Source organism: Etheostoma spectabile, chromosome 15 (genome assembly GCF_008692095.1).
Source record: "Etheostoma spectabile isolate EspeVRDwgs_2016 chromosome 15, UIUC_Espe_1.0, whole genome shotgun sequence".
NCBI classification, from domain to species: domain Eukaryota; kingdom Metazoa; phylum Chordata; class Actinopteri; order Perciformes; family Percidae; genus Etheostoma; species Etheostoma spectabile.
In genome coordinates this window covers 12,818,241-12,835,223 of record NC_045747.1, presented here as the reverse complement: position 1 = coordinate 12,835,223, position 16,983 = coordinate 12,818,241, and positions in this window count along the sequence as shown.

The following is a 16,983-nucleotide window of genomic DNA, read 5'->3' as shown; positions in this document are numbered from 1 at the left end:
TTTAGGAAATACCCTTATTTACTTACTTGCCAAGAGTCAGATGAGAAGATTGATACCACTCTTGTTTGTACGGTAGCCTACACATGAAGCTGCCAGTTAGCTTAGCTTAGCTTAGTGTTATATTGTAGATAATCCACAGAAGAACGGACAAGAGCGAGACCTTAGCATCAACTCCACTTCAAGCATGACTATTTTTCTTCATCACAAAACGTCTCACAAAACATGCAATACAATGTCTTGTGGTCTACAGTGACATCTAGTGGTTAAACCCATAACTTTATACATAACACTTAGCTTAGCACAAGGGAAACGGGGAAACAGCTAGCATGGGTCTGACCAAAGAATTTAAAAGTGTACTGCACCAATAACATCTACTAACGTGTTGTTTTTGTTATGTTCATAGAAACAAAGGGCCAGACTATTTCTTGGCTAGGTGTATTTACTTCCTGGAGTCTATGCTGGTTGCCTGGCAACATCTCTGTTCTGTTTTATTTGGCTCCAGGTACATATTTACTGTCCAGCCAAGAGAGTGGTACCAATCTTTTAATCCAACTCTCGGCAAGAAAGCAAATAAGGGTATTTCACAGGATGTTGAGTTAGTCCTTAATTCTTTTTACACGAGAAATCATTCTTAACAATTTAACACTGATAACTACATCCTCTTCAATGACCCTATTTTTGCAAATCAAATTATTTTTGTGAGCCAATAGGAAATGAAAAATATGTTTTCTAAAGACATTCAATACAATTGAAAAAAATAATCTGGAGCTGTTCCGGGGCTTTCAGTCATATGACACAATCTTCCTCAGCAGATGGAGTTGCTGGAGGACGATTTAATCGAAAGCTCCAGGACAGCTACAGAATGGACCTTGTTGTGAAATTAGTTTCATTATTATTTTTCAACCCCCTTAGATCCACCGAGGAAATCCGAATTTTGGTTTATTCCAAATGGACCCAGCTCTTTTCTCCCTGAAACAAAAGTTGTAAAAGTTAAATCCTCCTGAATTGTACATTTAATATGTTAATAGTCACTACAACAATGCAAGCTATCTGTTAAGTTTGTTTTTTGATCAGAAGAATTGATTGTGTTTCACACAAATCCTATCAAAGTAGAACTATTTTAATTGTATGTCTCTACAAATCCGAGTCAGTGTTGATCCGTTGTTTGGAACCTCGACTGTGCAGTGACTGTGCAGTAAACAATTCATTTGGTTTGTGTTATCATGATTCCCTTTGAATCTTGGTTGGTCTCAGCAGTGCTGTAACAAAACTGCTCAGCAGCAGCAGCAGCTCAGGGTTTAGCGGTTGCCAAACAGGGCAGCAGGGCAGCATGGACCGTGACTGTTAGCAGTGTATTCCCATGGGCCTGCGACGGCTGAACCACCGGGAAAACCACAGGAGGGATGTAATCACCACCATTACGCTCCAGGTGCTACTGAAATAAAAGATGGAAACAAGCCTCCGGTGGTGTTGCCATGGATCAGAATCCAATTAAACACTGTTTAGCTTGACACAAACTGCCAGTCGTAGCCTGTTGACTCATGAAATTAATGTATTGTCATGGCACAAAGAAACTGTTGCAACAGAGAGTGCAGCATGACCCGAGGCAGGACCCTTTCAAACAGCTGCAGCTTCATTCTTGGCTTATGTAAATTTCAGTGGGCAATTGAAGTGTCAGAGAAAATGTACAACAGTGCTTCTGCAATTATACAATCTGGGTATTTTTTGTTACTGCTCAGTTTTGAAGGTCAGGTTTGCTTAAGCTTGCACAAAAAACACACGTCAGTACCTCCAAATGCAGTGTCACGTTTATCCCCAAGGCAATTTATGCCAACATAAAAACTTGTGAAGGTTAAGGGTCGCTACTTTCCTTGGGAACCTGGTAATGGACATTTGGAAATGCCCTGAAGGTAACAAATGAGAGGCGTTAAGTTAAATGTCCTGTGAAATCATCAGGAGATATGAAACAAGCTGCCTTTACAGCCTCGGGGAGGTTTCCACAGACAATTATCTTGGGCACACCCAGCAACCAGCTCAGTGTGACTACAGTTTGGCGGAGCAGTTCTGCTTACTTACAGATGTTGCTGGTCAAGTCAAAGTAAGGGATGATGGCGAAGACATGGGCTCACCAGCTTGGAGTACCTCCACACAGCGGTGTTAGTGGAGCACTCTTGCCTGCTTGCTCCAAGCAGGTGCTCAGTTCCAGCGGCTTAATGTGGGACGCCAGAGTGCAGGCAGTCCGTCAAAACCACTTTGGATCAAATTAATGCAACCAGGTGTGCCCCTGCAGTTTGGGCTCAGGTGACACCTGCTACTTCCCTTTAATTAGAGCTCAAACAGCTGTTTCAGGATAGACAGAGAGAGAGAGGGTCCCCAGGTTAGTCGGCTGCCCTAGTCACCGCTTGATACTGGTCACATTTGATTATTGCTGCTAAGTGTTGGGTAATGCCAATGCATAAATCAACACCTGGCAGTGGGGCAATGCACATTTTCACCCTTTAGTAGCAAATAAAAAAGAAATAATGACATTGAATATGTTTGTCTGTTCGAATAATCAACTCTCCTTCACTGCATGTATAAGAAGAGCACGGTACTTCTGGCCAAAAAGACTCACTTCTGACAAATATGATATGGCTTACTTGCTAAGCAAGGTGAAGATAAAAGTGGAGGCAGTCTTCACCTTGTTATTCTAGTACTGTGAAGAATCTTCAGGGGCCTGCAAGCTCTGAGGGTAGTTTAGGTAGCTTTGATCTTTCTTGGATGCAGTAATAAGCATAGTGCAGATGAAGAGAGAGGTATCCATTTTAAAAAATGATTTCCCTTTGGTTCTTTAACAAGGCTAAAAAAGAGGTGGGTGGTCAGCTCCAGGGGCTCTGCATGAAATTCAAAGCTCCTGACAAGGTGCTAGTGTAGAGCTCATACTCACGACTGGAGGATCTGAACAAAGTGATGAAACTCCACGCCCCGCCCCCCCCACAGTCTGTGATTCTGCAAGTCACAAAGTGGTGGATATGTGCCATAAACCTGCACGAGGAGACAGCAAATCATCCTAAACACAGTGTGCCTGATGATTAATCCCTGTTCATACATATGCAAGTATACAGTATTAGCAATATAATAATATGATAACAGTGTGAATTCATCCAGGGTTTTTTGTGGAGATTGTTTTGCAAATGGCAAATACACTTCTTTAACAAATAGAAACACGAATGTTCATTCTCTCCGGCTCATAACAGATCAAAGGTCAGTCTCGCATAAGAGGTCCATTTACCAGCAGAGAGCAGTATTGTGGCAGCACAGTCCTCCCTATCACGGTTGAAAAATTTGATTTGCTTAGAGGAAACAGAGATAGTCGCGTATCTCATGCATTTTTTTGTTGACAGACTTTTGACTCCAAAGGCTTATCCTCAGGTCAGATGAATGATTGCCATCCCACAACATTACTGAGAGGCTGGGAAACAAAGATTAAGACTTCAAAATCCTGTCAAGAAACAGAACACTATTATTATCAGTTATGTTTAATTCACAATGTTTGCTCTACTCTCCAATGTAAATGATTGCTTCAGGTAAACAAATAAATGTGTCTGACCCATAAATGTGGCAACAAACGGGTTCTTCTTATAGAAAGAATGTAAATTTACTTAATAAAATGCATGGGATACAGATTTAAATCTATGTGCCTTGTTGCTATATTTGTTGAATTTAAAGCTGGTAGATAGAAAAGGAGATTGTTCAAAAAAGAGATGGAAATCTATGTTTTTGTACCTATTACTGGTACAAAAAAAGGATCCTTTAGTCTTTTCTTTGTACTGCATAGATGCTCACAAAGGTGAGAGAAGACCAGAGAGACATCCAGAATTGAAAATGCACAACAAAAAACACATAACAGTGAACACACCTGAGTCAAAATGCCTTTTGGCAGTTTGTGAACAAATAAATACTGTGGGTGTCTGACCTTGGCACACGTTACCAGCTCCAAACTGGGTCAGCAGTCACCTCTACTCGCGAAAAGGAGTCTATTCTTCATTTACAAGTTGAAATCTAATGCACCGGGTGAATGCATCCACAGAGCTGCATGTCAGTAAATGTTCACACTTGTTTGCAGTGGAAGGAAGAAGATGGTTAATTTCTGTGGCACCTGTGACCTGCCACAGTTCCTGTCACAAACAACTGCCTTGGTAAATAAGGAGGGAGAGAGGAAGATGTATCGTGGCAGAGTCTTGCTCTTTTGGTCCCAACAATCTTTGGGCGGACATATGCCAGAGTGTCATTGCATGGTATTGATTTAGGAAACCTCAGGAAATGATTGATGATTTCCACTCTGGACTCTGAAATATGAGCTTTCATTAGCTCTCTGTTCCATTCTGCATGTGTGACAGAGATGCTCCTTATGGGTGGAAAGTCACCATATTTTCCACTGTTTTTAATAACAGTCATTATCATTTCAAACTACCTTTAAAATGCACAATTAGACAGCACCAGTCAGAAGTTTGGACACACCTTTTGCCATTCAAATGAATCTTCTCATGCATTGTATCAAGAGCGCTGACCAGGAGCCAAAACATCATTTTTATAACCACCTGTCTCTCCAATGACCAAATGTATACTTCCCTGAACATGCCCAAGGGCGCTCATCATGTCCAGCTGTCAAAGGGGTGCTGATCCATCGTCCAAGTTCTGTGTTCACATTATGCCACTTTGACCTCTTAGAATAAATCTTTAATACGTTTGAATAAATTAGATCTTCATGTTTTTTTATGCTGGACAGCGATTCATTTCCATGTTTCTTTTTTAATGGCAATAAACATCTACTGTACGTGGTGTGTGGGTTTGAGTGTGTTTGTAGTACTGTATGTGCCACCCTTTTATAAGGGGTTTGTCGTTTCAACAAGAGACAATTCAACAAAGACAGCTGCTCCCAGTCCTTTCCCCCTATTATTTTCATCACTCAACACAGCAGACTTACATGTATGTTCTCCTTTTAAGTCCTCATCAAATTCAAATTGTGATCTATTCCCATATCCTACTACATAAAAAAACAATAAAGCTGCATTACTGGTAACCTTGGAAACTGCAGTCGTGTTTGAAATGGCTGAAGCACTTCAAAATTTCCAATTATTAAACCGTCAACAACATTCATGTGATATGTCGTAAATCAACGTTGCATGTGTTCTCGTCTCGTCAGATTTATAACGACACTGTGGGAGCTCTGTGAAAAAACAAAACAAAACAGTGAACACCTTTGATCAAATGTTACTGACAAAGTCTGATACCCAACGTTCACAATATGTGTTCTCTGAAAAACCTGCTGTCCTCCACTTCTAATGTTTCCTTTGAAATCAAAACCCAATCAAGACAAGAGTTGCCTTGTTGGGGATTTGCACTGCCTCTTAGTTTATTTCATGTTAACTTGAATGCGTTTTTGACACTGACAATTAAAATACCTATGTGAGAAGATAACTTGTTCAACTGGTTTCAAAATAAATTAGTAAGCCACTGATGATCAGGATATTATTTTCCATGCCAAAAGTGTAATTTCATTAACATACTTCACAAACCAACTTCATCTGCAGTAGAGTGAGGAGGACCGAGCAGTTTTGCTGTAATCAATAACATTCTTTGTGGACTTAATCCATCAAAAACAGTTCAAATGTGAGTGGGAAGACCCTTTGATTCTCTGTCTGGCCACAGAAAACATTTCCAGTTGCCATACTTTGTGCTGTTAAAACACTGAGAGAAATCCTTTACTTGTAGGATGTGGAAGATTATGCTGCAGGCAAACTTGGCAAGCATCACATGTTTGTGTTTGAGCTCGGATAGATTACAGTCTATAACTGTACAACTGGTGTAATGAGCATTTCTCCTGATGTTCCGCTCTAATCTTGATGCTAATGCTAAGTAAAACATAGAAATACTGTGAACCAATATATGGTCATATTGTAGCAGAGAGCAGCCTGTATGACATCCTAAAATAAATCATTCACATCAAGTCATTTTTTTATTGCAGTCGGTGAGTAGGGTGAAGATAATACATGTTTTGTATAAGCGCACACATTTGTAAATGCCCACATTCACACATACCATGTACGTATACACTTGTACAGTATATACATGAATATACCTGTGTCTGTAAAAATAAACACGATAGAGAATATGATTGAAAAAAATAACAATGCAGGAATAATGCACCTTTAATTTTAGCACCAAGTCACTGTAAAGGAAACCCTTCTAAATTATGACAATGCAAAAATATCTATTTTAGTTGAATTTCCCTTTAGTTGAATTTCACAAAATAAAATGTGAAACCCCAACTCTGCTTGATTTCAGCTGGGAGCTCAATTATGGGAGAAAAAAAAAGAACAATAGATGCTGCTACTGCTGCTGCTGAGAAGAATGATGCACATCTAAAAAAAACACATCTAAATTTATCAAAACATACTCCCCATGATGCATCATCAAATAGTTTTCACCTTAAAGGATAAAGCTATAGTGTTATTCAACATTGTTTTTTGTCTTTTGCCAACAAACTCCATTAAATATTAAATGCATTGGGTGACATCCCTTCAACATTGACAGTAAAATACTTCCCGTTTTTCTCAATGTATCTATTTCTCCTCATTTGTTTGCCCTAACTCTACCACATTGTCTTCCAATACTCCCACCACAGCCACCAAGTCCTGCTCACCATCCTGTCCATACCACATTCACACATTACATGGACATTCTGACATATACGCACAAACGTCCAGTATTTTTTTATTCCACAATATTGTGCACCACTAAATCCAGAGATCCGATCAGTGGTTTTTCAGACTCTTCTTAAATTTATAAGCTTTGCGTTGTTGCCACACATTTTTTTTCCCAGAGTACAGTACACAAGGGCATGATTACCTTTCTACCTGTGTGATGGAGACATTTCCTCCATGACTTGGGGTCCCTCATTACAACACAACCATACATCTTCCCTGTATCTTGATGGTGTACGGGGAGTGCAGCAGCCATCTGGGGAAGCATACAAACATACAACACTGTATCATTTTTGGCAACCTATCAACACCAGCCTCACCTTTTTAATTCTGATTTAGAGGGAGAAGTGAGCGGTTGGGCGGAGGTGCTGATGATACAATCCCCTTCACGCCGGGCCTACTAAACAAAAGAGACCACAGAGACCAACTGTCCTCCAAGAGACACATGAATCATCTTTGACAAGGCTCCTCCTCCTGCAGTGCTACTGCCATGAATTATCTACCTCTGTAAAGGCCTTGATCAATTAGTCAATCTCTCAACTGCGGCCCTCAATTAACAAGGCAATTCCCAATGCTGTTGGCTCCTAACATGTTGTGCATTACTTGACGCTGCCAATTAAAGCAGCGCTCTGCTACAGCTCTCAAAGCTGATACGGGTAAGTATACAGAGGGAATCATCTATAACCACTCTGTGCCTGAGAAGCTGAAAATGAGGGGGTAGAAAGCATCTCTCTTAGATTGATGTGCTCACGGATGCTGTTAGAGAATTGATTTTGTTATAAATTCAGAGCGAAGGTGCCAATCACCTGTGTTGGCAGCCAACAACACACAGTCTGAACAGAATGTGAAACGAAAGCCGGGGTAAAAGGAGATGTCTGCGGAGTTCAAACAGAATACAGATTGGCAGTGGGATGTGAGGACCCCCAGTGCTCCAGAGCAACATTCCACTACCCTAAGTCCACTCCAATAGACCGTTGCATGTGTCAAGGGGACTCTGGTGCGTGAGGCTTGCTGTAATTGGAGCGATCTGTTCCCATGGCCTGAAGCTGCTGAGGCTTTTACATGTTTGAAGTCCTAACCCTGGCAAGGTGTCCTGGATTTCCCACCGCTGGTGAGCTGTGCTACTGCTTGTGGAAGAAGCTCCAACCTCTGCATGCTCTTCACTGCACCTAAACGCCCTTTGACATTTGCACTTATGAAGTGCCAGACTGCTGCCATTATGTTTACATGCTTGGTCTATCCCAATTCCCGTTTCTGTCTGTGAATTAGTGAGATAGTGTTTAAGAAAGTACAGTAGGTGCTACAAAGCTTGAATCCATGTGTGTTTAGTTGCCTCTAAACGTCTTAACCTGATGGGTCACTTTCTTAAAGGTTCATCTTTGAGCTGAGACTTTGAATTGCTAGTGACCACAAATGCATTTCTGATAAATCTTTAAACTTCATGTGCTGGAATTTGTGTGCAGATTTTGTTACCTTTTGACAGAGCAAAAGTAGAAGTTTCCCCCTGTTTCCAGTCTTTGTGCTTAGATAATCTAACAAATTGCAGCAACGACAACATATTTACTGTAAAGACATAAAAGTGGTATCAATCTTCTCATCTAACTCTCGGCAAGAGAGCAAATAATTGTTTTTTTCTAAATAATATTACTTGAATCAAATCCAAACAAAAAAAAACAATACCTAATCCCTTATGCAGTGATTATGGACCACCTTAATATCCAAAGAAGGGTAAAATATATAAAAATGAGGCAATGTGAGACTGAATCATTTGTTTTATTTATTATTATGAACCAGAAAATATTCCCATATTTATTATAAAATCAACTTGTGTGCTGTTACCATGTCTACAAATCAGTCCCATTCACTGGCCGTGAAAGAGCTTCATAATTTGCCTCTAGATGCTCTTCAGTGACTCAAATAACAAACAACACAAGGGCCATTTTCAGGCTTGTCTCATCTGCATACTGCAGGTTACATTTGTTTGACTCCACTCGGCACAGCAGTGACAACGCAGGGGAGGATGTGGAGGGAAAAGTCCAGCAGGTCTCAGGTGATCTCTCTGGAAGTGCCAACCCATGTAATAGAACAACTGTGTTCTCTCTCAGCTTGAGAGCACAACACATGAATGGCCATTCAAATCCTTGCATTAATATTGGAGTTGATAGACTCCCATCAAAGCTGCTGGGCCAGATGCATTACATTGCCTGGCTCATTGAAATCGCTTTTTCCCCACTTCATTCTTTTTCAAATTAGACATGCTTTGTTGGAGGAGTGTCTTCCTCAGAAGAGAGATGCGAGCCATAGATCTTTTCCAGAGCCGACTGCTGAAACAAACCTGCTTACACTGTGATACATCTGCCTTTATCTTAAGTGGTTTTCATTCTTTGAAAAGACGATAATGTAATTTGAGGTAATGGCTGGTTCTAGCGCTGTGTTCTGCTCCTTCGAATAAACAGACAAGAATAATCTTTTCTCAGTATATTTCTTTTACATTTTTTCAGTCGCAGTAATCCATAGGGTGCCTGAAGAAATGATCCTAATTTTCTAATTGCATTAAAAAGTGGCTTTTAAACCTTTTTTGTCATGCTGTTCAACATACTGCTACCTCTTCTTGCATTCATACACCTAGAGCAGTTGACATCTTTAGGGCTCCATGTGAGGAGATCTCAATCATTTTGTACATGTACTCCCATGTGCCCTGAATTGGACCTGACAGCCTGCATAATTGCAAGACTCCTCTGGGCCATGCAGGTCCATCAGGTGTCCTGATAAAGGCATGTCGGGAAAGCTGCAGATGTATTTTTTTAATCAAAAGAGAATATTACAAGGGTGATGAGAATAATTAAATGTAATTTGCCCACTGCTGCTTCGAGCCATAGTTTGTCCCTATATTAAATCACCACCAATGCTCTACTGTTCATTTCCCCAGCCTGCTTTTCACTAATATCAAATTGTCATACACACACACACACACACACACACACATATATATGTTTTGATATATATATATATATATATATATATATATATATATATATATATATATATATTTGTATATACATTTGCTCCAGTTTCCTCCTGTAATCCTAAGACATGCAGGTCAGGCTGACTGCAGCGTCTGACTTTCCCACGTGTGCGAATGTGAGTGTGAAAGTGTGTTAGCATGTGATAGACCGCTGACCCGTCCCAGATGTTCCCCTGCTTTTCTCCCAATCCATGCAGCCCAATTTTGAGCATGAATAGAGAGAAAATACAGTTATAGACAATGGATGGATAAATGGATGAACAAGGGGCATGACACTAATCGTTGGTGTCCCCCTATTGTTGAAATCAGCCATGTTTCATGTAGCAGATTTTCGGACATAATGAATGAAGTGTCTGTGAGCTTACACTACAATGACTGAAGGAAGCCAACTCACCAACTCACGGGTTTGGATCATCAGCCATGGTCTTCATGGTTGTTTTGGTTTTGACTAACCCACCTCAGTGTTGTTTTGTGTGTCACATAATTTACACAGGAGATTTATTAGGGTACATCCAGCAGCCAGACTGAACACACTCAGCCTCATTTTCAGAATCAGGTTATTTTCACCTATGTTACGTATTATATGCAACTAATTAGCAACAGAAAATACTTTTGAAAGGAAATATTATGCCTACTGGTTTGTGTTTTCTATTACAGTTTTTTTTTTATTGCTAAACCACAGTGGCCACAACTTAAGTCACATGTGCAAAACTCTAACTACAGTCTGCACAGCAGCAGTTTACATGGACCAAATTCTAGTTCGTTTTTCATTACTTGTTGAACACAGCTTGTTGAACACAGTTTTCAAACCTCTACACACTCAGCCCATGGCTTCAACCACAACCTGCACAACACTGTGGATCTACAGCACTTTGTTCAAATGTTAACACACTGCTGTCACGACTGTTAACCACACATTCAAAAAACAATAGATTTCAGTCTGGTGTCTATCAAACAGTGCTGATTGCAATTTTAGCTGAAAGGCTAAGCAGGTGTCTTGTTTTATACTTGTTAGTGAACATAAACGATATTTATATAGGGAAAGCTTCGAAAGCCTATTTTCATACAATCACCAAATAAGAATTACAGTAAACAATTATGCACTGTACCGTTGGAGAGAGGGCAGGATTAGTCACACTATTCTTTGTTACTGTTGTGTACCTTTAGTTTTTTTCCAGCAATTCCATAAATTACTAGAGACAAAATAATATATTGAAAAAAACTGCTGATTTTCATTCCTTCTTATTCCTTCCTTATATTAAAATGTGTATATTGTAAAATCTAAATCTTTTCTTCAAAGAAACTGAGTACTGAGTTGTGTGAAGTCACTCATATTGTTAAATCTAAGGTAAGCAAGTTTGTAATTTCTGTATTGGTGTTTGACGCCAGTGTTTTGAGTCTGAGTGACAGTGTGTGTGTCATCTCAGTGAGGATTGTTCATAGTGGTTGGCTGCACTGAGCCTGTTTCGAGACGTGTGTTAAGAGTTGTGTTGCTTGGAAGGAGTTTTGCAGGAGATGTGAACTGTTTAGCCCTGGTGACTGTTGGTAATGCCGACTGTATGTCTATTCATGTGTTTTATTGGTTTTTAATGCTTATGATTTTTAACTGTTTGTACTTGTGTTTTATCTGTTTAACTGATTTTGTGTAAAGCACTTTGAATTGCCCTGTTGCTGAAATGTGCTATACAAATAAAGTTGCCTTGCCTTGCCTTGCCTTTTGCACATGCGGCTTCACTTGTGCCCACTGTCATGTAGCAATCGAAAAATAACTGTAACATAATGAGGAAAAGTTGTTCATTAATACATCTGACAAGTTGCAACGATATTGATGCTGAAAATATCAGAAAAGGTACACTGGTAAAAGGTTTGTGACATCTTCATCAAAAAGAATTTGAATCTTTTTAGTTTTAGGCTTCTATGAACCAGAATTACCCGATTTACTGAGTGTGAGCCACGTCTGTCGGAAAGCTCCAAATATGTGTAATACAACATGATCAGCCAGTTTTTTTTACAATCGCTATGATAATTCTTTCAGTACTTTTACACACCAACACACCTACAACACACATTAGACAAAACAGTTAATTTCAAAATCAAACATTTAATAATAATAATAATACTTATAATTTATACTGTTTATTGATCCAGTGGGGAAAATTACAATCTTCACTCTGTTTTTGTTAGAATTCACTACACACCACATTGTAAACTAAACTCCAACATTAATTTTCAAAATACAATCTCTTCCAATAGGAACAGTTAGTCAGTAATAAAAAAATATCATAGAAAACACTAATATCATATTGAACTACAGAAACCAGATTATTTTATACGTGTCCTTATACAATAAACAATAGTGATTGTATTGATCATAGATTGTGTTTTACACCACAGTTTCTCTTAAAGCCTCTCTACATTTTTGTTTTGTTGGGTTTGGTAATGCATAGATTTAGTTTCTTTTGCTGCAGAAATTTAATACAAAAAATGAATGACCCATCTCATATACTTGTGTTTCAATGTACAATATGAACAGCTGTTCACTTGGACTCTAGCCTATAAGTTAGGTTTAGAACATGATGTCATTTGTTCTTACATACATTGTGAAAGCATTTGCAAATTCGTCAGTAAAAACCTATTGTCTGGCTGAGCTTTTGTGTAAAAGAAGTTCAAGCATTTTAAATGTGGGTTAACTGTATGCATTTTCTGTCAAAGCAACAAGAAATGTGTTTGTTGCATAGCCTACACAGACAGATGTTGTGCTGTGTTAAGAGTTTAGGAAAGTTGCTTAAAGTATTGACAAAATTGTCATAGCAATTGTAAAAAATTGTAAAGGAAGATATAACTGTTAGTGAGAGCTGAAATTGAGAAGGCCAGTAGGTTTAAGGAAACTGAAAGTGGATTTATATGTTCAAATATTATCCCTAACATAAATATACCTTATGAAAGGATGGATCATTGTGCTGGTAGTAGAGGCCTGCCCTGAGCACAGGATCAGTGAGGATCATGAGCTCTCTTTCTGATTCTTGAGGTGTAAAGCTGTTCTAATAGCCAACACAACCACACCTGCATACCAAAGAGACTCTCTTATTCATCCAAATTACTGTGCAGTGGAACCCCACTCGCACGGCTCAAATTTGCAGTGAGTGATAAGCTAAATATGCCAACCGAAACATAACTGATATATCAGTAATCCATTTAACAGGCCAGACAAGGTCCAAGGTAGCGGATAGCATGACCAACAAGCCTGTCAAGAAATAAGCACTCACTCTCAACCTTTTTCCTCTCCAGAAAAATCCCAATAAGCAGATGTGTTGTCCAGTACATAAATCCCACTGTCATTTTAAATGGACTATCTCACATTCAAGCCTAGTCTTATTTTGTTTAGGCAAATAAAGCAAAGCCTTAAGACTTAAGCTGGTAGAAAGTGTCCTTTTTGAATTTAGTGAGCCTTTTTTTTGGATATGAGTATATATATATGTGAGTGCTTAATTTTACCTCTCTGTACTTTTGTGGTGCTCTACTTTGTTGTAAGTTAAGTCTTACTGTATCTTTTGCATGTTCATCACTTAAATGTCTTCTCTTATGTGAAATATGTGAATCCCTGAAACCTTACAATTATGATTTAGTTGCATTTTAGTTCCTGCCATTGTGGGTGTTCAATTAATTTAAAATATATTTTTATTACCTGTATGTATACTATATGTTCACGTGTTTTCATAAGCTGTGTTGTGCATTACAGTTTTACATGTTTTTTTTTACTTTATAGAGGTGTTTGTTCAAGGCTTAATGGATCTTTGTGAAACTGCAGGCTGCATCTGTCTTGCCTCACATTAAGTATCAAAATGTGAATGAACAGGAATTATAGGGCCACAAACCTTTACGGCACCAAATTCCAATTTTCAAGATTTCTCTCTAGTCATGTAAAAATGTTATTGTTTCAGCCATATTATTAAGGTATTCTAGCTTACTTATTAATGCAATTTGTTCTCTTTATTTCCATGTCGGCTTGCTGGTACTCGTCCGTTTATTAATGTATAAATGCTCTGTTGTTTGCATGCTGGTGTTTTGTGACTGCAGATTTCTGTTGTGATCCAGCATGGAATCGTTAAACACATTTTATTTATTAACACCAGCCTTAGAATAATATGAAGTTGTGAAGTAAACACAATTTGCAAAAAAAATAAAAAATACATGCATAATTACACAGCAGAGGGTTTGTTTATTTTAAAGAGCCAGTAAAAGTGACAGTCGGAAATTTCAAAAAGCGAGGCTCCCATAGTTCCAGCTTTGAAAACAACACAGTTTAGAGTATTATTTACAGGTCATGAAGCCTTACCACTGAACATGAATAACAACCAACACCATCTGGGCAACTTCAACGTTTCACATTAGCCAGAAATGAACATTAGTGTAATAAAGAGGGTCACTGAGCAAATCTAACTCACACAGAGTGTTCCTTCATTCGATGCATCCTCCGAGAAAGCAGCAAATGCTGCAATAAACAAGTGAGTGAGTATCAGCTTTATAGCATGTGGATGAAACCACATCCGTTGTAAACCCGGTAGCGGGGCTTCCCTGCCCTGAGCATAAACTACTGTGACTAGAAGTCCAGACTAATGTTTAAATGTTCTGCACAACACAGGCATAGACTTCTGTTTAGACACAAACAAAACCTGACATATAGCCTATGTACAGACTCATTCTTTGCTTTGATAATTGCTCATGATAAACAGAATATGATATATGTTGGGATGATGTATATGAAGAGAGAAATGACCTGGGGGTGGGAGGCTGGGGGCAAGCTGCAGAGCAACTACAAACATTAACCAACTCAAAAGGACCACAAAGAGACACAAAACCAACTAAAATGATGCAAAACAACAACAAAGAGGCTCAGGGTGTACACAGTGAGATGTAAAACAATTAAAAAGAGACGCAAAATGAAGATAAAGAGATGCAATAAGACTACAAAGAGACTCAAAACGACTACAGAGAGATGCAAAATGACACAAAACAACCACAAAGAGGCACAGGGTGACCATAAAGAGACACAAAACAATTACAAAAGGACACAAAGAGACGCAAAACAACGACAAAAAGATGCGATACAAAAACAGAGAGACGTAAAACTTTGCAAAAAAACGACAAACCGACACAAAATGACCCAGAGGCCCGTTGTCTCCTAACTTCTTCTTCCTTGGCTGTAGGCTATTTGAATTTACAAATTGTAGTTATTTATTGACATTATTACATATTACATATTTAACAGTAAAAAAGTTCTTTTTTGTCATTCATTCATTACAATAGACAATAACTATCAAGGCTAAGTTACTGCATTTTTCTGTTCTATGGTGGTTGTGCCGGATCTGAAGGTATATTGATTTAAATCAAGAAGTTGGACATCCACGCAAGGTGAGAAACAGGAAAAGTCTAAGAGCTGCATATTTGGATGCCATTTATTGCACTGTACCTCAGAACAATTTTGCTCAAACTTGTCTGGTATCATAACTCTAACAGAAGCCTCTTGTTCAGCAGCAGATTTGTGAAAATAGTCTCCATGTTGTGAGAGCTGAGCAAGAACAAGAACAAACTGGAATCTTTCTAATATGTCACGTTTGCTTTTCTCTCCTCTCGCTGAGTGCTCTGTAACAACTCAAAACAATGCATTATTTATGTGTATGTGATTTTTCCCCATGTCTCCAGATGAAGGAAGATGACTTCATGTGCAAACGCTTAAGGGTAGTGCCATGTCTTTTAACAGTTCTTCACACATGCACAGGCTAGAAATGTATAATTAAAAGTAAAGATGTAGGTTTAGAAATAATGTTGAAAATGCAACAACAATGATTTTTTCACAATTTGCTGCAACAATGTTTTGATCTGAGCACTTTAACCATTTTGGGTCAACTTTGTTGTGAATGTTGTTTAAAATGTTCTTACCTGCTCATAAAATAAGTCATTTTTTTAGTGATTGTTGCCTCAGAAAACTGGTGATCCAGAACCTCAAGATACACATCATCTGTGAGGAGATGAGCCTCAGCAAAACAAGCTCTCTGCTGTTGAAGATGGGAAGTGTTTTCACTGATTTCATCCATCATGCGTCCATGCCTGCAACCTGAAGGATGCAGCATCCATCGCAATGATTTGTATTGGTGTTAGAGCCATATGTGGTGGCAGTGAGGAAATCAAGGCTGCTAACTGAGTTGAAGACCTAGATTTGTCTTCAAAATTCAGCTGTCTACTGTTGAGGGCTCTCAGGGGAAGATCCAACATGAGGACAGGAGATGATGGAGTTATATGTTGTGTTAATTTTGAGGTTACTTGTGGAGAAGAAGTGCCCCAGAGCACATACAAATCTTGTGGACCAAACAGCTAAATGTGTTAAGCCACAATTGTGCTGCTATATTTGTATAATGTTGATGCCATCCAGATGGACAGGAAGCAGTAGTTCCACTGACAAGTGGTACAGGAGGAAGGGCTAGCAGCAGTGCAAGAGTTACACATCAATAGTAATAAAGTAGCAAGGTGCATGGACAGGATGGGAGCAAGCAATGGACCATAGCATCTCTTTTTCTTTGCACTGATAGGCCAGGCCTCAATGTGTCAACTTCCTGGTTAGGCTGTTGTCATGAACCATTCATATTTAAAGCTACGAAAAGTAATGCACTGTAATTCCTATATATTCCACTAATTTCTTGCTGTATGCACTAAATTGACTGCTAATGTACAAAAGTTCTATGTTCTGCGCAGGGAGGAGGTCGGGGTGGATGGCTGACTCATAAAACGCAGGGGCTTTCAAAATAGAACAAGGCTTTCAAGCAGTGGAGCGGAGTTCGTGTCCCAGGAAAAACACAAAAACTTTCACCCAGGAAACACGTGTTTGTGTCCTGGAAGTACTGGGACTGTTTTTTTAATCCAAACTTTTTAATCCTACTTTTCTAGTCTTAACTAGTCGTTTTGGTGCCTAAACTTTACTGTCGCCAACACATGATAATCACCTTTTGTCGACTAAATGGCCACTTAAAGGAACAAGTCGACTTATTGGGACTTTAGCTTATTCACTGTTACCCCCAGAGTTAGACAAGTTGATACACACCCTTCTCATCTCCGTACTTTCTGTCTGACGCCCCCAGCATTAGCTTGGCCTAGCAAAGATCCTGCAGGTAACTGGTTCCAACTAACCTACTGCTCCCAATAAGTGACAAAATAACG